Source organism: Otolemur garnettii, unplaced genomic scaffold (genome assembly GCF_000181295.1).
Source record: "Otolemur garnettii isolate 467f Iridium unplaced genomic scaffold, OtoGar3 scaffold00155, whole genome shotgun sequence".
NCBI classification, from domain to species: Eukaryota; Metazoa; Chordata; class Mammalia; order Primates; family Galagidae; genus Otolemur; species Otolemur garnettii.
In genome coordinates, this window is record NW_003852550.1 from 1,599,353 (window position 1) to 1,613,890 (window position 14,538).

Here is a 14,538-nt window from a genome sequence, read left to right on the forward strand (position 1 = left end):
AGATGTCTGGTCTGAGTTTCTGTATCCAATCAGCCAATCTGTGCCTCTTTAGAGGACAATTTAAGCCATTCACATTGATTGAAATTATTGATAAGCCTGGTAAAATTCTGGGCATTGAGTTGCTCGAAAGTCAAGTAGACATTTTTAATCCTTTTGCCACTTTGGAAGTTGGAACGTGATCAAAAGTTTCTGAGTTGGTTTACTTTTGTGGTGGAGGATTGCACTGGTCATTATGGAGGATAGGTTTGAGAATTTCCTGGAGAGCTGGTTTAGTTATGGCAAATTTCTTCAACATGTGAATGTTGTTAAAGTATTTAATTTCTTCATCATAGATGAAACTCGAAACTCAGTTTAGCTCGATACAGGGGTTGGAAGTTATTTTGTTTTAGGAGATTAAAAGTCAATGACCATCATCTTCTAGCCTGAAAGGTTTCAGCCAAGAGATCTGCAATCATCCTAATACTCTTCCCCTTGTAGGTTATGGTTTTCTTACATCTGAGTGCTTTCAGGATTTTCTCTTTCATCTTAACTTTAGTGAAGTTAATTATGATGTGTCTGGGGGATGTCTTGTTCGGGTTGAGACATGCTGGTGTTCTGAAACTATCTCCTATCTGAATTTCACAATCTCTTGGCATTTTTGGAAAGTCCTCTTTCATATTTTCATGAAGAATAGCCTCTGCGTTTTGTGAAGCAACTTCATCACCTTCAGGGATTCCTATAGGGTGGGTATTAGTTTTCTTCAAATTATCTGAGAGCTCTCTGAGGGAAAGATCCATTTTTGCTCTCCATTTTTTTACGATCTTCACGCTCCTGGGCTTCTTCAAAAGCTTTGTCTTCAAAATCAGAGATCTTTTCTTCTGCCTGTTCCACTCTGTTATGAAGGGATTCCACCGTATCTTTCAGATCCTTGAGGGCTGCAATCTCTTGTCTCAGTGTTTCAAAATCTTTGGTCATTTTATCTTTGAAATCGTTGAATTCTTGAGACATCTTTTGCATAATTTCTTGAGATAACTTTTGAATCATTTCTTGAAATTCTAATTCCCTCCTTTCTTCCATTCTGTTGATCTTGCTTACTATCTACATTCTGAACTCGATTTCTGACATCTCAGCCATCTGTTTATGGATGGGGTCTTCAATTGCATCTGCCCCATTTTTCCTTGGGGGAGTTGATCTACTCTTGTTATTCAAGTTGCCAGAGTTTTCCTGCTGATTCTGCCCCATGCTGAGTTTACCCTGTTTGGAGATCTTATCAGAACCATTTAGTCAGTGGCTTCTTCTGGTTGCCCAGAGAGACAGAGCGTGTCTGTCCTCTTCTCCCAGTTCTCAGGTGCTGGGGTGACTGGGGTGCAGTTGAATGTCAGTAGCTTCACAGGAGCATGTTTAGCCAGATCAGACCTCATTCGGCCTGTCAGGATGACCAGGAGGCAGGAGACTGGCAGCGGCCGAGTCAGTCCTAGTTCGGCTCCATCTGGGTGACTTGGGGGCAGGGGAACTGTAGTGATGGTTTGGGGTGCTTGCACAGCCAGATCAGTCCCAGTTTGGCCCCACTGGGGTTACCAGGGAGCAGGGGTATGACAGTGGCTGCACAGCACAAGAGCTGCTGAATCAGTCCTACTTCAGCCCTGCTGGGGAGGCTGGGGGGGGGGCAGGGGAATGGTAGCAGCTGGAACAGTCTTTGATCAACTCCACTGGGGCAACCGGGGGACAGGGGAATGGCAGTGGCTGTGTGGGGAGCACGTGCAGCTGGGTCAGCACTAGTTTGGCCCCACTGCAGCAACCGGGGAACAGGGGAACTGCAGCGGCTAGATCAGTCCTAGTTCAGCCCCACTGGAGCAACCAGGTGGCAGGGAAATGGCCGAGGTGGCACAGGGCATGCACACGACCAGATCAGTCCTAGTTCACCCCACTGGGGTGACTGGGGGAAAGGGGAACAGCAGTGACTTGATCAGTTCTAGTTCAGCCCTACTGGGGCAACCGGAGGGGCAGGGGAATGGGGAGCAGAGGACTCCTCCGCCACCACCCGCTGGACGTATGTGGCACTAGCAAGCTGATCTGGGCCCTCCAGGCGCAGGACCCTGGAGCAGAGAACTCCTGTGCAGTCACCCATGGGTTGAATGTGGCTCTAGCAAACAGTTCTGGGCCCACCTGGAGCAGTAGACCCCTCTACCATGACCCTGCAGGTTGCGTGTGGCTCTAGCAAGCAGTTTTGGGCTTGCCCAACATGGGTGTCTGGAGTGGGGAACTCCTCTGCCACCACCAGCAGGATGTGCATGGCTCTAGCAAACAGTTCTGGGCTTGCCCAGAGCAGTAGACACCACAGTGGCCCCGTGGGTCGCATGTGGCTCTAGCGAGCAGTTCTGGGCCCACCCAACACTGGTGTCTGGAGTGGGGAATTCCTCCGCCACTGCCCACAGGGCATGCACAGCACTAGCAAGCCAATCTGGGCCTTCTCGGAGCAGGAGCCCTGAGCAGGGAACTCCTCTGCTGCCTCCTGCAGGAGGCACGTGGCTCTAGCAAACAGTTCTGGGCCCGCCTGGAGCGGTAGACTCCCTTGCTGTGACCTCGCTGGTTGCCTGTGGTTATAGCAAGCAGTTTTGGGCCTGCCCAACACAGGTGTCTGGAGCGGGGAACTCCTCCACTGCCTCCTGCGGGATGCGTGCAGCTCTAGCAAGCAGTTCTGGGTCCACCCAGCACGGGTGCCTGGAGTGGGGAACTCCTCCACTGGCTTCCATGAGGTGTGCGTGTCTCTAGCAAGCAGTTTTGGGCCTGCCCACAATGGAGGACTCCTCCACCACTGCCTGCGGGATGCCCGAGGCACTAGCAAGCAATTCTGGGCCCGCCCAGAGCAGGATCCTGGAGTGAGGATCTCCTCTGCTGCCCGTGGGGTGTGCAACTCTAGCAAGCAGTTCTGGGCCCACCCAGAGTGTGGGACTCCTCCACTGCTGCCCGCAGGGTGCATGTGGATCTAGCAAGTAGTTCTGTGCCTGCCCGGAGCTGGGGGCTCCTCTGCGGCCACCCGCTGCCCTGGGAGGCATGCGGCTCTAGCAAGCAGTTCTGGGGCCTGCTTTCTACCTGTATTTTGTTTTCTTAAATGCTCTTCCTTGGATTTACAGCTTGCTGAACTTCTTTCTGGGCTCAGCTCCCCATCTTTGGCTTCATAGATTCTGATTCCATCCAGTTTTTCTACCTTTGCTCAGGAGCCTCTGACAAGGGCTGCTACCAGTTGGCCATCTTCCCAGAATCCTCCAGAGATGGGGTCTTGATCTTGTTCAGGCTGGTCTCAAACTCATGAGCTCAAGCAATCCACCTGACTCAGCTTCCCAGAGTGCTAGGATTACAGGCATGAGCCCCCACGCCTGACCTGAGAAGCTTATTTTTAAAACTCAGGAAATTGGGCATTTTTATTAACACAGATTAATAATAATGTAAATTATATCATAAAGCATTTTACAATAAACTTTAGGGTATAGTATATGATAGTTAATGTTTTTTGGAAGTCATTCCTATAGAATAAAAGTATGTATGTGAAATAAAATTTTTCAACTACATGACAAGATGTATTATAATCTAATTGCGTGCTGTATGATATAGCCGTCTATGGCTCATGAGCACTCAAAATGTGGCTAGTCTGAATTGAAGTGGTGCTATAAGAATAAAATACACATTGAATTTCAAAGACTTAGTACTAAAAAGGGTGTGAAAAAAATCTCATTAACAATTCTTTATATTTGTATATATGTTGAAAGAATATTGAATTAAAATATGTATATCTTAAAAAAAAAAACAAAACCTCGGGTAGTTTGAACTCTGTGTCAGTTTGCTAGGACTGCCAAAAGTACCACAGACTGAGCGGCTTAAACAATAGAAATTTCTTTTCTTGGTTCTGGAGGCTGAAAGTCTGAGATCAAGTTATCAGCAGGGTTTGTTTCTTCTGTGGCCTTTTTCCTTGGTTTGTAGATGCTTGTCTTCTTCTTGTGTCTTCATGTGGACTTCTCTTTGTATGTGTCTACATCCAAATTTCCTCTTCTAAGGACATCAGTCATATTCATTAGGGTCCACCTTAATCATGTCATTTTGACTGCATTATCTCTTTAAAGACCCTCTCTAAATGCAGTCACATTCTGAGGACGGTACTGGGGATAGAGCTTCAACATATAAATTTGAAGGGTGAGCATAATTCATAATTCAACTCAGTTCAGCAGACCCCAACCACAAGGACTCAGAGTCAGTAGGTTTGGGTGGGGAGCAGGGAACTATATTTTTACACAGTCCCTGGTTATTTCTAATAGATAGCCAGGTTTGGGAGCTGTAATGTTCGCAACCACAAGCTTTTTGGTTTTGCTTTAATTTTTTATTGAAATTGTATGCATTTAGGGTATGCAGCATGCCATTTTGATATACATAAACACAAACTACAGTCAAATGAATTAACATCGTCATCTCTTCACATAGTTGTTTTGTGTGTGTGATGAGAACATTTAAGATCTACCCTATTAGGCTGGGCACCATGGCGCCGACCTATAATCCTAACACTCTGGGAGGCTAAGGTGGGAGGATTGCTTGAACTCAGGAGTTCAAGACCAGCCTGAGCTAGAGTGAGACCCTGTCTCTAAAAAAAAATAGCCAAGTGTCATGGTGGGAGCCTGTAGTCCCAGCTACTAGGGAGGCTAAGGCAAGAAGGACACTCGAGCCCAGGAATTTGAGGTTGCTGTGAGCTATGATGATGTCATGGCACTCTAGCCTAGGCAACAGAGTGAGACTTTATCTCAAAAAAAAATCTACCCTATTAGCAAATTTCAAGTACGCAGTGCAGTATTGTTAACACTAGATCTCTAGAACATATTCATCCTACATTACTGAGGTTTGTATCCTTTGACCAACCTCTCCGCATGCTACCCCTGATAACCACCATTCTACTCTCTGCTTCTATAAATTCAGCTTTTTTTAGATTCCACTTATAAGTGAGGTATGATATTTTTCTTTCTGTGTCTGACTTATTTCACAGAGAAAAATGTCCTCCAGGTTCATCCACCTTGTAAGATATGACAGGATGACAGGATTCTCTCCTTTTTAAGGCTGAATAGTATTTCATTATATATATATCCCACAATTTTTTTTTGAGACAAATTCTCACTATGTTGCCCTCAGTAGAGTGCTGTGGTGTCACATCTCACAGCAACCTCAAACTCTTGGGCTTAAGCAATTCTTTTGCCTCAGCCTCCCAAGTGGCTGGGACTACAGGCTCCCATCATTGTTGTTTAGCTGGCCCAAGCTGGGTTTGAACCTGCCAGCCTGGGTGTACGTGACCAGTGCCCTACCCACTGAGCTAGGGGCGCTGCCCTATCCCATAATTTCTTTATCCATTTGCCTATCAACTGTCACTGAGGTTGTTTCCATAAGCATTCATAGCACAGTGCTTGAACATGGTAGATACTCAATAAACATTTGTTGATTGACCAAGGAGAAATAAAACTTGGAGTTCAACTAGGAGAAACTTTAAAGTTGTTCTTGGGGATCATCAAGTACAAGATAGATAATTAGAGGTCTCAAATAGTATAGATACTTCCATTGGCAGGTAGAAAGCTGGACCAGATGATTTTAATATTCTTTCTTTTTTTTCCCTTTCCTTCCTTCCTTCCTTCTTTTCTTTTTATTTATTTATTTTGAGACAGAGTCTTACTTTCTTGCCCTTGGTAGAGTGCTGTGGTGTCATAGCTCACAGCAACCTCAAACTCTTGTGTTCAAGCAATCCACCTGCCTTGGCCTCCCAGAGTGCTGGGATTATAGGTGTGAGCCACCTGGCTGGGACCTTATTTTTATTTTTTTGAGACAGTCTCACCTTGTTGCCCCAGGTTAGAGTGCTATGGCGCCATAGCTCACAGCAACCTCAAACTTGTGGGCTTAAACAATCGTCTTGCCTCTTGCCTCCCAAGTAGCTGAGACAACAGGTGCCCGCCACAATGCCCAGCTACTTTTAGAGATAGGGTGTCACTCTTGCTCAGGCTGGCCTCAAACTCCCGAGTTTAAACAATCCACCTGTCTCGGCCTCCCAGAGTGATAGGATTAGAGGCATGAGCAACCATACCTGGCCTAAATTTTAATTTTTTTATAGAGACAGGGTCTCACTATGTTAGTCATGTGGGTCTTGAACTCCTGGCCTCAAGTTGGAATTACAGACATGAGTCACTACACCTGTCATATAGTATTGCATTCTAGTATCTACAATGCTTTCTTCTGGAGCCCACAGTCTGATGTTTGTGTGTGTGTGTGTGTGTTGGGGCTGGGAGCACAGGCAAGTAAAGGGACAAGGGAGGGGGATGGGTGTGCTCCCACTTAAAGGGCACTAAGTTATGCTGTATGGTACACCTCTTAGGGGTAGGACATGATTATAAGAGGGACTTTATCTAACAAAGGCAAACATTGTAACCTAATTCTTTGTACCTTCAATTAACCTGAAACAATTAAAAAAAAAAGGTTGTGGAGGCACGGTATGGTAGCTCAGGCCTATAATCCTAGCACTCAGTGGGGGGGGGGGGCAAGGCAGGTGAATTGCTTAAGCTCAGGAGTTCTAGACCAGCTTGAACAAGAGTGAGACCCCCATCTTTACTAAAAATAGGAAAACTAGCTTGGTGTGGTGGTGGACACCTGTAGTCCCAGTAACTCAGGAGGCTGAGGCAAGAGAATTGCTCAGGTCTAATAGTTTGAGGTTGCTGTGAGCTATGATGCCACAGCACTCTACTCATTGCAACAGAGTGAGACTCTGTCTCAAAACAAAAACAAAATAAACCCAAAACAATGAATTGTGACAGAAGGAAACACAGACACAGAGTAGATGTACTGAACTCAGATTGAAGGGGTCAAGGAGGCTTCCTGAAAGAGATGATGTCTTGAACAGAGCCTTGGTGGATGAATTGGAAAGGCCAAAGTGTTTATCCAGGCTCATTTTCTAGTGCCCAGCAGACATTCACCTAATGAGATGGTGGATGTCTAACATTCAGCGCCTAAACACATAGTAAAAGCTCAAAAAATGGTACCTGCCATTATTGTTACATTACCTTTTCAAGAGATCTCAAACAACTTGAGTTTGCCATAAGGAATAAATGAGATGATGCATGGCATATAAAGTACTTAATATAGCACCTGGCATATAATTGCACAGAAAATGGTGACAGTTGATAATGATGTTGTTGCTGTTTCTACTATAATTATTTTTATGTTTGACTGGACTAATACGGAGTTTTCTGTCCCTGGTTTTTTGAGTTGTCTCCAAGCAAGCTTATGTTCAGAACTTTTCTTGATAATATTCTCTGGCTCCAACCACCATTGCCACCATCACTAGCCATCTAAAAAAAAAAAAAAGAAAATTCCCCATCCTTCTTGGTCAATTTTTTTGTGTGTGTTTTGAGACGGAGTCTTAGTATGTCACACTTGGTAGAGTGCCATGGTGTCACAACTCACAGCAACCTCCAACTCTTGGGCTTAAGTGATTCTCTTGCCTCAGCCTTCCAAGTAGCTTGGACTACAGGTGTCCACCACAATGCCCATTTTGTGGTTGTTGTTGCATTTGTTGTTGTTTAGCTGGCCCAGGCTGGATTCAAACCCTCCAGCCTTGGTGTATGTGTCCAGTGCCATAACCACTGTGATACAGGCTCTAAGCCCCTTCTTGGGCACTTTTGCTGTTCTGGATCCAAGGGTGAAATGTATTATATGTAGGCCGTGAGCCACCACAGCTAGCAGAAATTCCTTCTCTGCTATCAATGGAGTGATTTTTTCCCTAGTTTCTTTAGCTAGTGCAAGTTTTATTGTTTTTCAGAGCTGCATGAATATTTTAATGGGTATTTGTAAATGGTGGGTTTCAGTGCTAGCTTGCTGCTACGTTAACCAGTTGATCTTCTGGTTAAGAACTTCAGTGAAAAGATACAAAAGTCTTTTGCTTTTTTCATGGTTCTTTATTAGCTTTCCATCTCTCTCTATCCTAGGGATGCTGTTTTCACCAGTCATCTTATCTTATCCTATACAGGAGATCTGTTCCTTTTCATAAGGAAAAACTGTATTATATTTTCCTGATGTCTTGATCTCTTTGGGAAGACGGAAGTTAAGAATTGAGGGAAGTTAGCCTGGCGTTGTGGCGGGCACCTGTAGTCCCAGCTACTTGAGAGGCTGAGGCAAGACAATCACTTAAGCCCAAGAGTTTGAGGTTGCTGTGAGCTGTGATGCCAAGGCACTCTTCCCAGGGCAAAAGCTTGAGACTTTGTCTCAAAACAGACAAAAAACGTCTACAGCCATACCACCCTGAATGCACCCAATCTCATCTGATCTTGGAAGCTAAGCAGGGTCAGACCTGGTTAGTACTTGGATGGGAGCTCTCCTAGGAATACTGGGTGCTGTAGGCTTTTATTTTTAAAAAAAATTAAAAAAAAAAAAGAATAGAGGGAAGTTGCCCTGAACCTGGGAGCTGCCTGTCAGTGAATAGATGTGGGAGGCACTGCTTACTGTCTTCCTCGCTGAGCTGAGAATCCAGGCAAACTGCAGAGAGCTGGGCCGGAGAAGGGTGACCATCCTGGAGAGTTAGCTTGAAAAGCCTCCATATTGTTTGTAGATCCCAAGTTACTGATTAGGGGCCCCTGACCCAGTATAGTAGAAAAATGGTTTGTGTTGTCCCTGTTGCCATTTTTTAATATCCTTCCAGAGGTGTATCTCCCTTCTTGTATTAGCTTTCTAAATCTTGATATTGTACACCCAGATTGATCTATTTGCCCTACTTTCTAGTCCTTGTAGCACCCTCATTTGCCTTGTAGACACCTCTGGAATTCTGGACTTTCTGTATCTAGCCCTTTGCGACCACTCTATATGTTGACATACAGGCAGCCTCCTACTTACAGACAAGCTGAGTTCTCAAAGTTCATACTGAAGTCAATTGTTTGGAAGGTGACATGCATTTTTTCCATAGGAAAAAAATATGCTAAATGGAATTATATTTCCAGGCCAGCTCACAAGAGATTTGTTTTTAGCTTTAATGTACTAGAAATACAGGCCATTTGCCACGAAAAAGTAGGAAATCTTGGTTATCCAGCAAAAAGAAAAAGAATCCAATGGAATAAGAAATACTTCAGCTTGGCTGCTGTCACTGGAGCTGAGGAGATTGAACTGGATGAGGTAGACAGGGCTTTCTGGAGGCCTCCAGAAAGACTTAAATGGATGTTGAAAGGCTACAGTCATAACTTAGTTTTTTAGTATTTCTAATTTCACTTCAAAACTGACAGCTTTCAATGATAATGACTACCATATACTGAGCATCTGCTGTGTGTCAGGCACTGTGCTAGGAAGTTCATATACCTTCCCTTCATTTCATACTTACAACAGCACTTTGAAGTAAATACTATGACTGATTTTCACAGATGAAGAGACTAAGGCTCTTGACAAAAGTTACACAGATAGCACAAGTGAAGACTAAGTCAATGGCTTCCTCCTACCCAAAACTGTGTTTTAAAACATGTACCTGAGCTCTCTTTTCTTCTTCTTCTTCTTCTTCTTCTTCTTTTCTTCTTCTTCTTCTTCTTCTTCTTCTTCTTTTCTTCTTCTTCTTCTTCTTCTTCTTCTTCCTCTTCCTCTTCCTCTTCCTCTTCCTCTTCCTCTTCTTCTTCTTCTTCTTCTTCTTTTCCTCCTTCTCCTTCTCCTTCTTTTTTTTTTTGGAGACAAGAGTCTCACTTTGTCACCCTGATAGAGTGCTATGGCATCATAGCTCACAGCAACTTCTAACTCTTGGGCTCAAGCAATTCTCTTGCCTCAGCCTCCTGAATAACTGGGCCTACAGGTACCCACCTGCTATTTTTAGAGACAGGGTTCTCACTCTGGCTCAGGCTGGTCTCAAACCTGTGAGCTCAAGCAGCCCACCTGCCTCAGCCTCCCAAATGCTAGGATTACAGGGGTGAGCCACTGTGCCCGGCCCCCTTTTCTTTTCTTTATCTGATCATATCAGGAACACAACTGCTAGGGCTATCAGCCATGATTAGAGCTGTTTGCAAGCTCACAAGGAAACAAAAATTGAGAAACCAAGAGAGGTTGAAGGAGGGAGAGAAGGCAGGGGAAAAGGAAAGAGCTATGCTAGGCGAAAGTTCAACTAAGAAACCACATACCTTAGTGCTTCACAAAGTGTACTGTACATGCAAATAACCCAAAACCTATTAAAATGCAGATTATTTAAGCAGGTTTGGGGAGGGGCCTGAGAGCTTGCATTTCTAACCAGCTTCCAGGTGTGTTGCCCCTGTTGGTCCACAGACATTTTGAATAACAAGGCCATATAGTGCTAAGGATAAAAAAATTTTCAAGTATCCAATAATCGCTGGCCCCTGATTTTACTGAGATCAGCTTCTACACTAAACACTCACTTATTATCCTGTTTTTGTCTGAAGGATGGTCTTAGGCCAGTCTCCGCCAGTCTGTTTTAGCTTAACTGCTCAATTAAATACAGGTGTTGTAGGAGCATATTCTGCCATCTAAACTCTATACTGTCTCAATCAGGAAAAAGATTTGCTTGGCCAAGCTAGATCTTTGACCACAGGGTCCCAGGCCTCAACAGCTGCTCTCAGTTCTCTCTCCCACGATAAGGTGACCAGATTTTAACATTGGTAAAGTGGGATACCATTGATGGGGATGTGGGCTGTGTGTGTGGGGCTATTGGCTGAGCTGTTTATGGTTAGGGACCCTCTGGGGAGGGCGACTTGTTTGTTCCAGTTTGTCTCCTTCTTAGCTAATTGTCCTTGCCTAGAAGTGAGGGAGGGAGCCAGTCTTCTTCTGATACCGATTCCACCTGGGGGACCTTGCCCAGGAGGGGATTAGGGAGTTTACATTAGCCTTTTCATTTCCAAATGAAGTTACATTAACCTCTTCATTCTCAAATGGAGTTACATTAACCTTTTCAGCAGCCGATATATTCCCTTCCCATTCTCGCACTGTTCCCTAGCTTGTCGTGCATTCTTTCCAAAAATTGGGACTTTTTAAAAACCCCACAGGACTCAGGACAAATTGTTAAAAATTGGAACTGTCCCGCCAAAAGTGGGACGTCTGGTCGCCTTATCCTACTAGGAACAATCTTATCAAGGTAAGTCATGTAGCCAGTCCAGTGGCTCATGCCTGTGGCACTTTGGGAGGCCAAGGCAGGTGGATTGCCTGAGCTCAGGAGTTCAAGACCAGCCTGAGCAAGAGCAAGAGCCCTGTGTCTAAAAAATAGCTGGATGTTGTGGAAGGTACCTGTAGTCTAAGTTTTTCGGGAAGCTGAGGCAAGAAGATCACTTGAGTCCAACAGTTTAAGGTTGCTGTGAGCTGTGACACTACAGCACTCAACAACAAGGTGCAGAATGTCAAAAAAAGGAAGCCATGTAGTAACACTATAGTCCCAGCTCTTTCTAATTTCCTTTCTCAAAACGACTGCCTTCACTTGAAGCAGGAAGCAGCCTGGTTTTTTAAAGAATCCAGATTCTTAATCCTTTCACATAGTTGAAACTATACCAAGCATTGGTTTAAAGTAGCCATTGAAAAGATTCTTTGCAGAGTCCTCCTGCCAATTCCAGAAGCCTAGTAAAAAAAATTTGTCCCCTGGAAGGTTATTAGCTTTATCTTGCCACGTTCTCTCCTCCCTTCCCTTAGGAGTTTGACTGGTCGTTTTGAGCCCTTCTTACAAGTTTTTCTTCTATTTTTAGATTCTCTGACTAAATTTTCCCCAATAACAAGAGTCAGGGAGAGCCCTCCACTCCAGCCAAGCTCTGCTTTTTAGGTAGAAAATAGTTTCTCTCAGTGTCTGCAAATCAGCTTGAGGATTTGTAGCCTCCAACAACTGGATTGCTTTTCCATGGGCCCTGAAACCTTTGGGGATGTTAAATTTGGGGTTGGCCTTTTCTCTTTCCTTTTTTTCTTTTCTTTCCTTTCTTTCCTTTCTTTCTTTCTTTCTTTTCTTTCCTGACACAGTTTCACTCTGTTGCCCTGGGTAGATGGCCATGGTGTCATAGCTCACAGCAACCTCAAACTCCTGGGCTCAAGCGATGCTCTTGCCTCAGCCTCCCAAGTAGCTGGAACTACAGGCTCCCACCACTACATCCACCTAGTTTTTCTATTTTTAGTAGACTTGGGGTCTCACTCTTGCTTAGGCTGATCTCCAACTCCCGAGATCAAGCAGTCCACCTGCCTCAGCCTCCCAGAGTGCTAGAATTGCAGATGTGAGCCACTGCACTCAGCCTGGGGTTGGCCTTTCTACCACCTTGAGTGGGTAAGTGTTCATTCAGCTCCCCCATGAATGGACTAGGTAAGTTCACATTTCATCACTAGATGAATTAAAAACTGTGGTAAAAAAGAATTATAATCTTCTCCTTGCAACTTCTATCCATTAATCTTACTTTTATCATATGGAGCAGAAATAGCCCTTCAAATGTTTTATGGCATCCATCATTTCCTCTTTTAACCACCTCTTTGCTAGATGAAACATACTCAATTCCTAATCAGTCTTCAGTAATTTTTTTGGCCCTTGTCTAGATGTACTATAGTTTGTAAATGTTCACTTATAAATAAAGCACCTGGAAATGGAAACACTGTTCCCTGCGTGGTTTGACCAGAGCTGAGTACATTGGGAATGCCACTTCCTATGATCTTTTGGTGCAATTTTATGATCATATTTACTTTAAAAAAGACTAAGTCACTTCTTCATATTTATTAAGCATCTACTTTAGGTCAAGTACCTAATATCTACTAAGTAACCTCCCCAAAGGTTCAATGGTGGAGGTTTTCTGTTCTTTCTTACCCCATGGGTAGGGTGACCATATTTTAACATCGGTAAGGCGGGACAACATGGCCGGGGGTGGGGGTGGGAGTGGGGGGCGGGGCAGGGGACGGGGCAGGGCAGAGCCTGACAACAATGCAAACTATGATAAGCAGTTCTTGATAATCTCTTCTCAGCAATTATTTGTTATTATTACAGTTTAACATTATAACATTAACAAAAATAATATAAAACTCATATTCTGGCAAAATAGCCACGCAGCAGCCGAAAACCATATATTCCTTTCTTGTTCTCCCACCTGTTCCTGCATTCTTTCCAAAAATCAGGACTTTTTTAAAATGCCGCGGGACATGGGACTGTCCTGCCAAAAGCGGGATGTCTGGTCACCCTACCCATGGGGCCAGGAGAAAATACAGCTACCCTCTTCTAATCCTTCCTACTGTCATCTATTGTACTCCTCAGAAGATGACCTCACCTCTTATTGCATTATGAAAATCTAGACCATCAGATGCTAATACTCATTTTCCTGCCCTAACTCAACCCTGCCTCTGCCATATAGTTGCACACCTACAAGTTCTAAGTTTATTTTTCCTCGCAAGCATAGACTTAGCTTTTCCAATTTAAGGCTAATTCATTTCTCTGTACTTTGGAGCCAATTATCTCTCACCCCCTTGAGAGGACCTTTCTTCATCAGTTATCCTCTTTCTCATCTATATCTTCAACCACTCCTTTTTTTTACTAGTTACTTCCCATTAGCATTTTTTTTGGAGACAGAATCTCACTCTGTTGCCCTGGGTAGACTGCCATGGCATCATTATAGCTCATAGCAACCTCAGTCTCTAGGGCTCCGGTGATCCTCTTGCCTCAGCCTCCTGAGTAGCTGGGACTATAGGTGTCTGCCACAATACCAGGCTAAATTTTCTATTGTTTTTAATTTTTATTTATTTATTTAATTTCAAATTCATAAAAATTTTATTTTTTAGACTATATTTGTGTTTCATTATTCATATGAGCATGTAGTTGTTTATATATTGGTTTCATATTGTATTGAGTACATTGGATTTTTTTTTTTCCATTCTTGCAATACTTTACTAAGAAGAATGTGTTTCAGCTCCATCCAGGTAAACATAAAAGATGCAAAGTCTCCATCTTTTTTATGGCTGTATAGTATTCCACAGTATACATATACCTACAGTTAGTTGATCCATTCACGAGTTGATGGGCATTTGGGGTTGCTTCCACGACTTGGCAATTATGAATTGAGCTGCGATAAACATTCTGGTGCAAATGTCTTTGTGGTACAATGATTTTTGTTCTTGGCTCAGCATCTATAGCTCAGCAGCTTGGGCACCAGCCACATATACTGGAGCTGGTGGGTTCAAATACAGCCTGGGCCTGCCAAACAACATTGACAACTTAGAAAAAAATAGCTGGGCATTGTGGCAGGCACCTATAGTCCCAGCTGCTTGGGAGGCTGAGACAAGATGAGGCAAGAGAATTGCTTAAGTCCAAGAGTTTGAGGTTGCTATGAGCTGTGACGCCACAGCACTCTACTGAGGATGACATAGTGAGACTCTGCCTCAAAAAAGAAAAAAATTATTTTTGTTCTTCTGAGTATATACCTAGTAATAGAATTGTGAGGTCAAATGAAAGGTCAACTTTTAGTTCTGTGAAGATTTTCCATACTTCTTTCCATAAAGGTTGTGTTAGTTTGCAATCCCACCAGCAGTGTGAAAGTGTTCCCTTCTCTCTACATCCACGCCAGCATT

General features: G+C 43.9%; 1 non-coding gene across 1 annotated transcript; it reads left to right on the plus strand.

Moving 5' to 3' along the window:
• Positions 1-8,274: 8,274 nt before the first annotated feature.
• LOC111728405 lies at positions 8,275-8,393 on the plus strand. The gene has a single exon (XR_002775711.1). It is a non-coding gene; the product is annotated as a 5S ribosomal RNA (ribosomal RNA).
• The last annotated feature ends 6,145 nt before the right edge of the window (positions 8,394-14,538 follow it).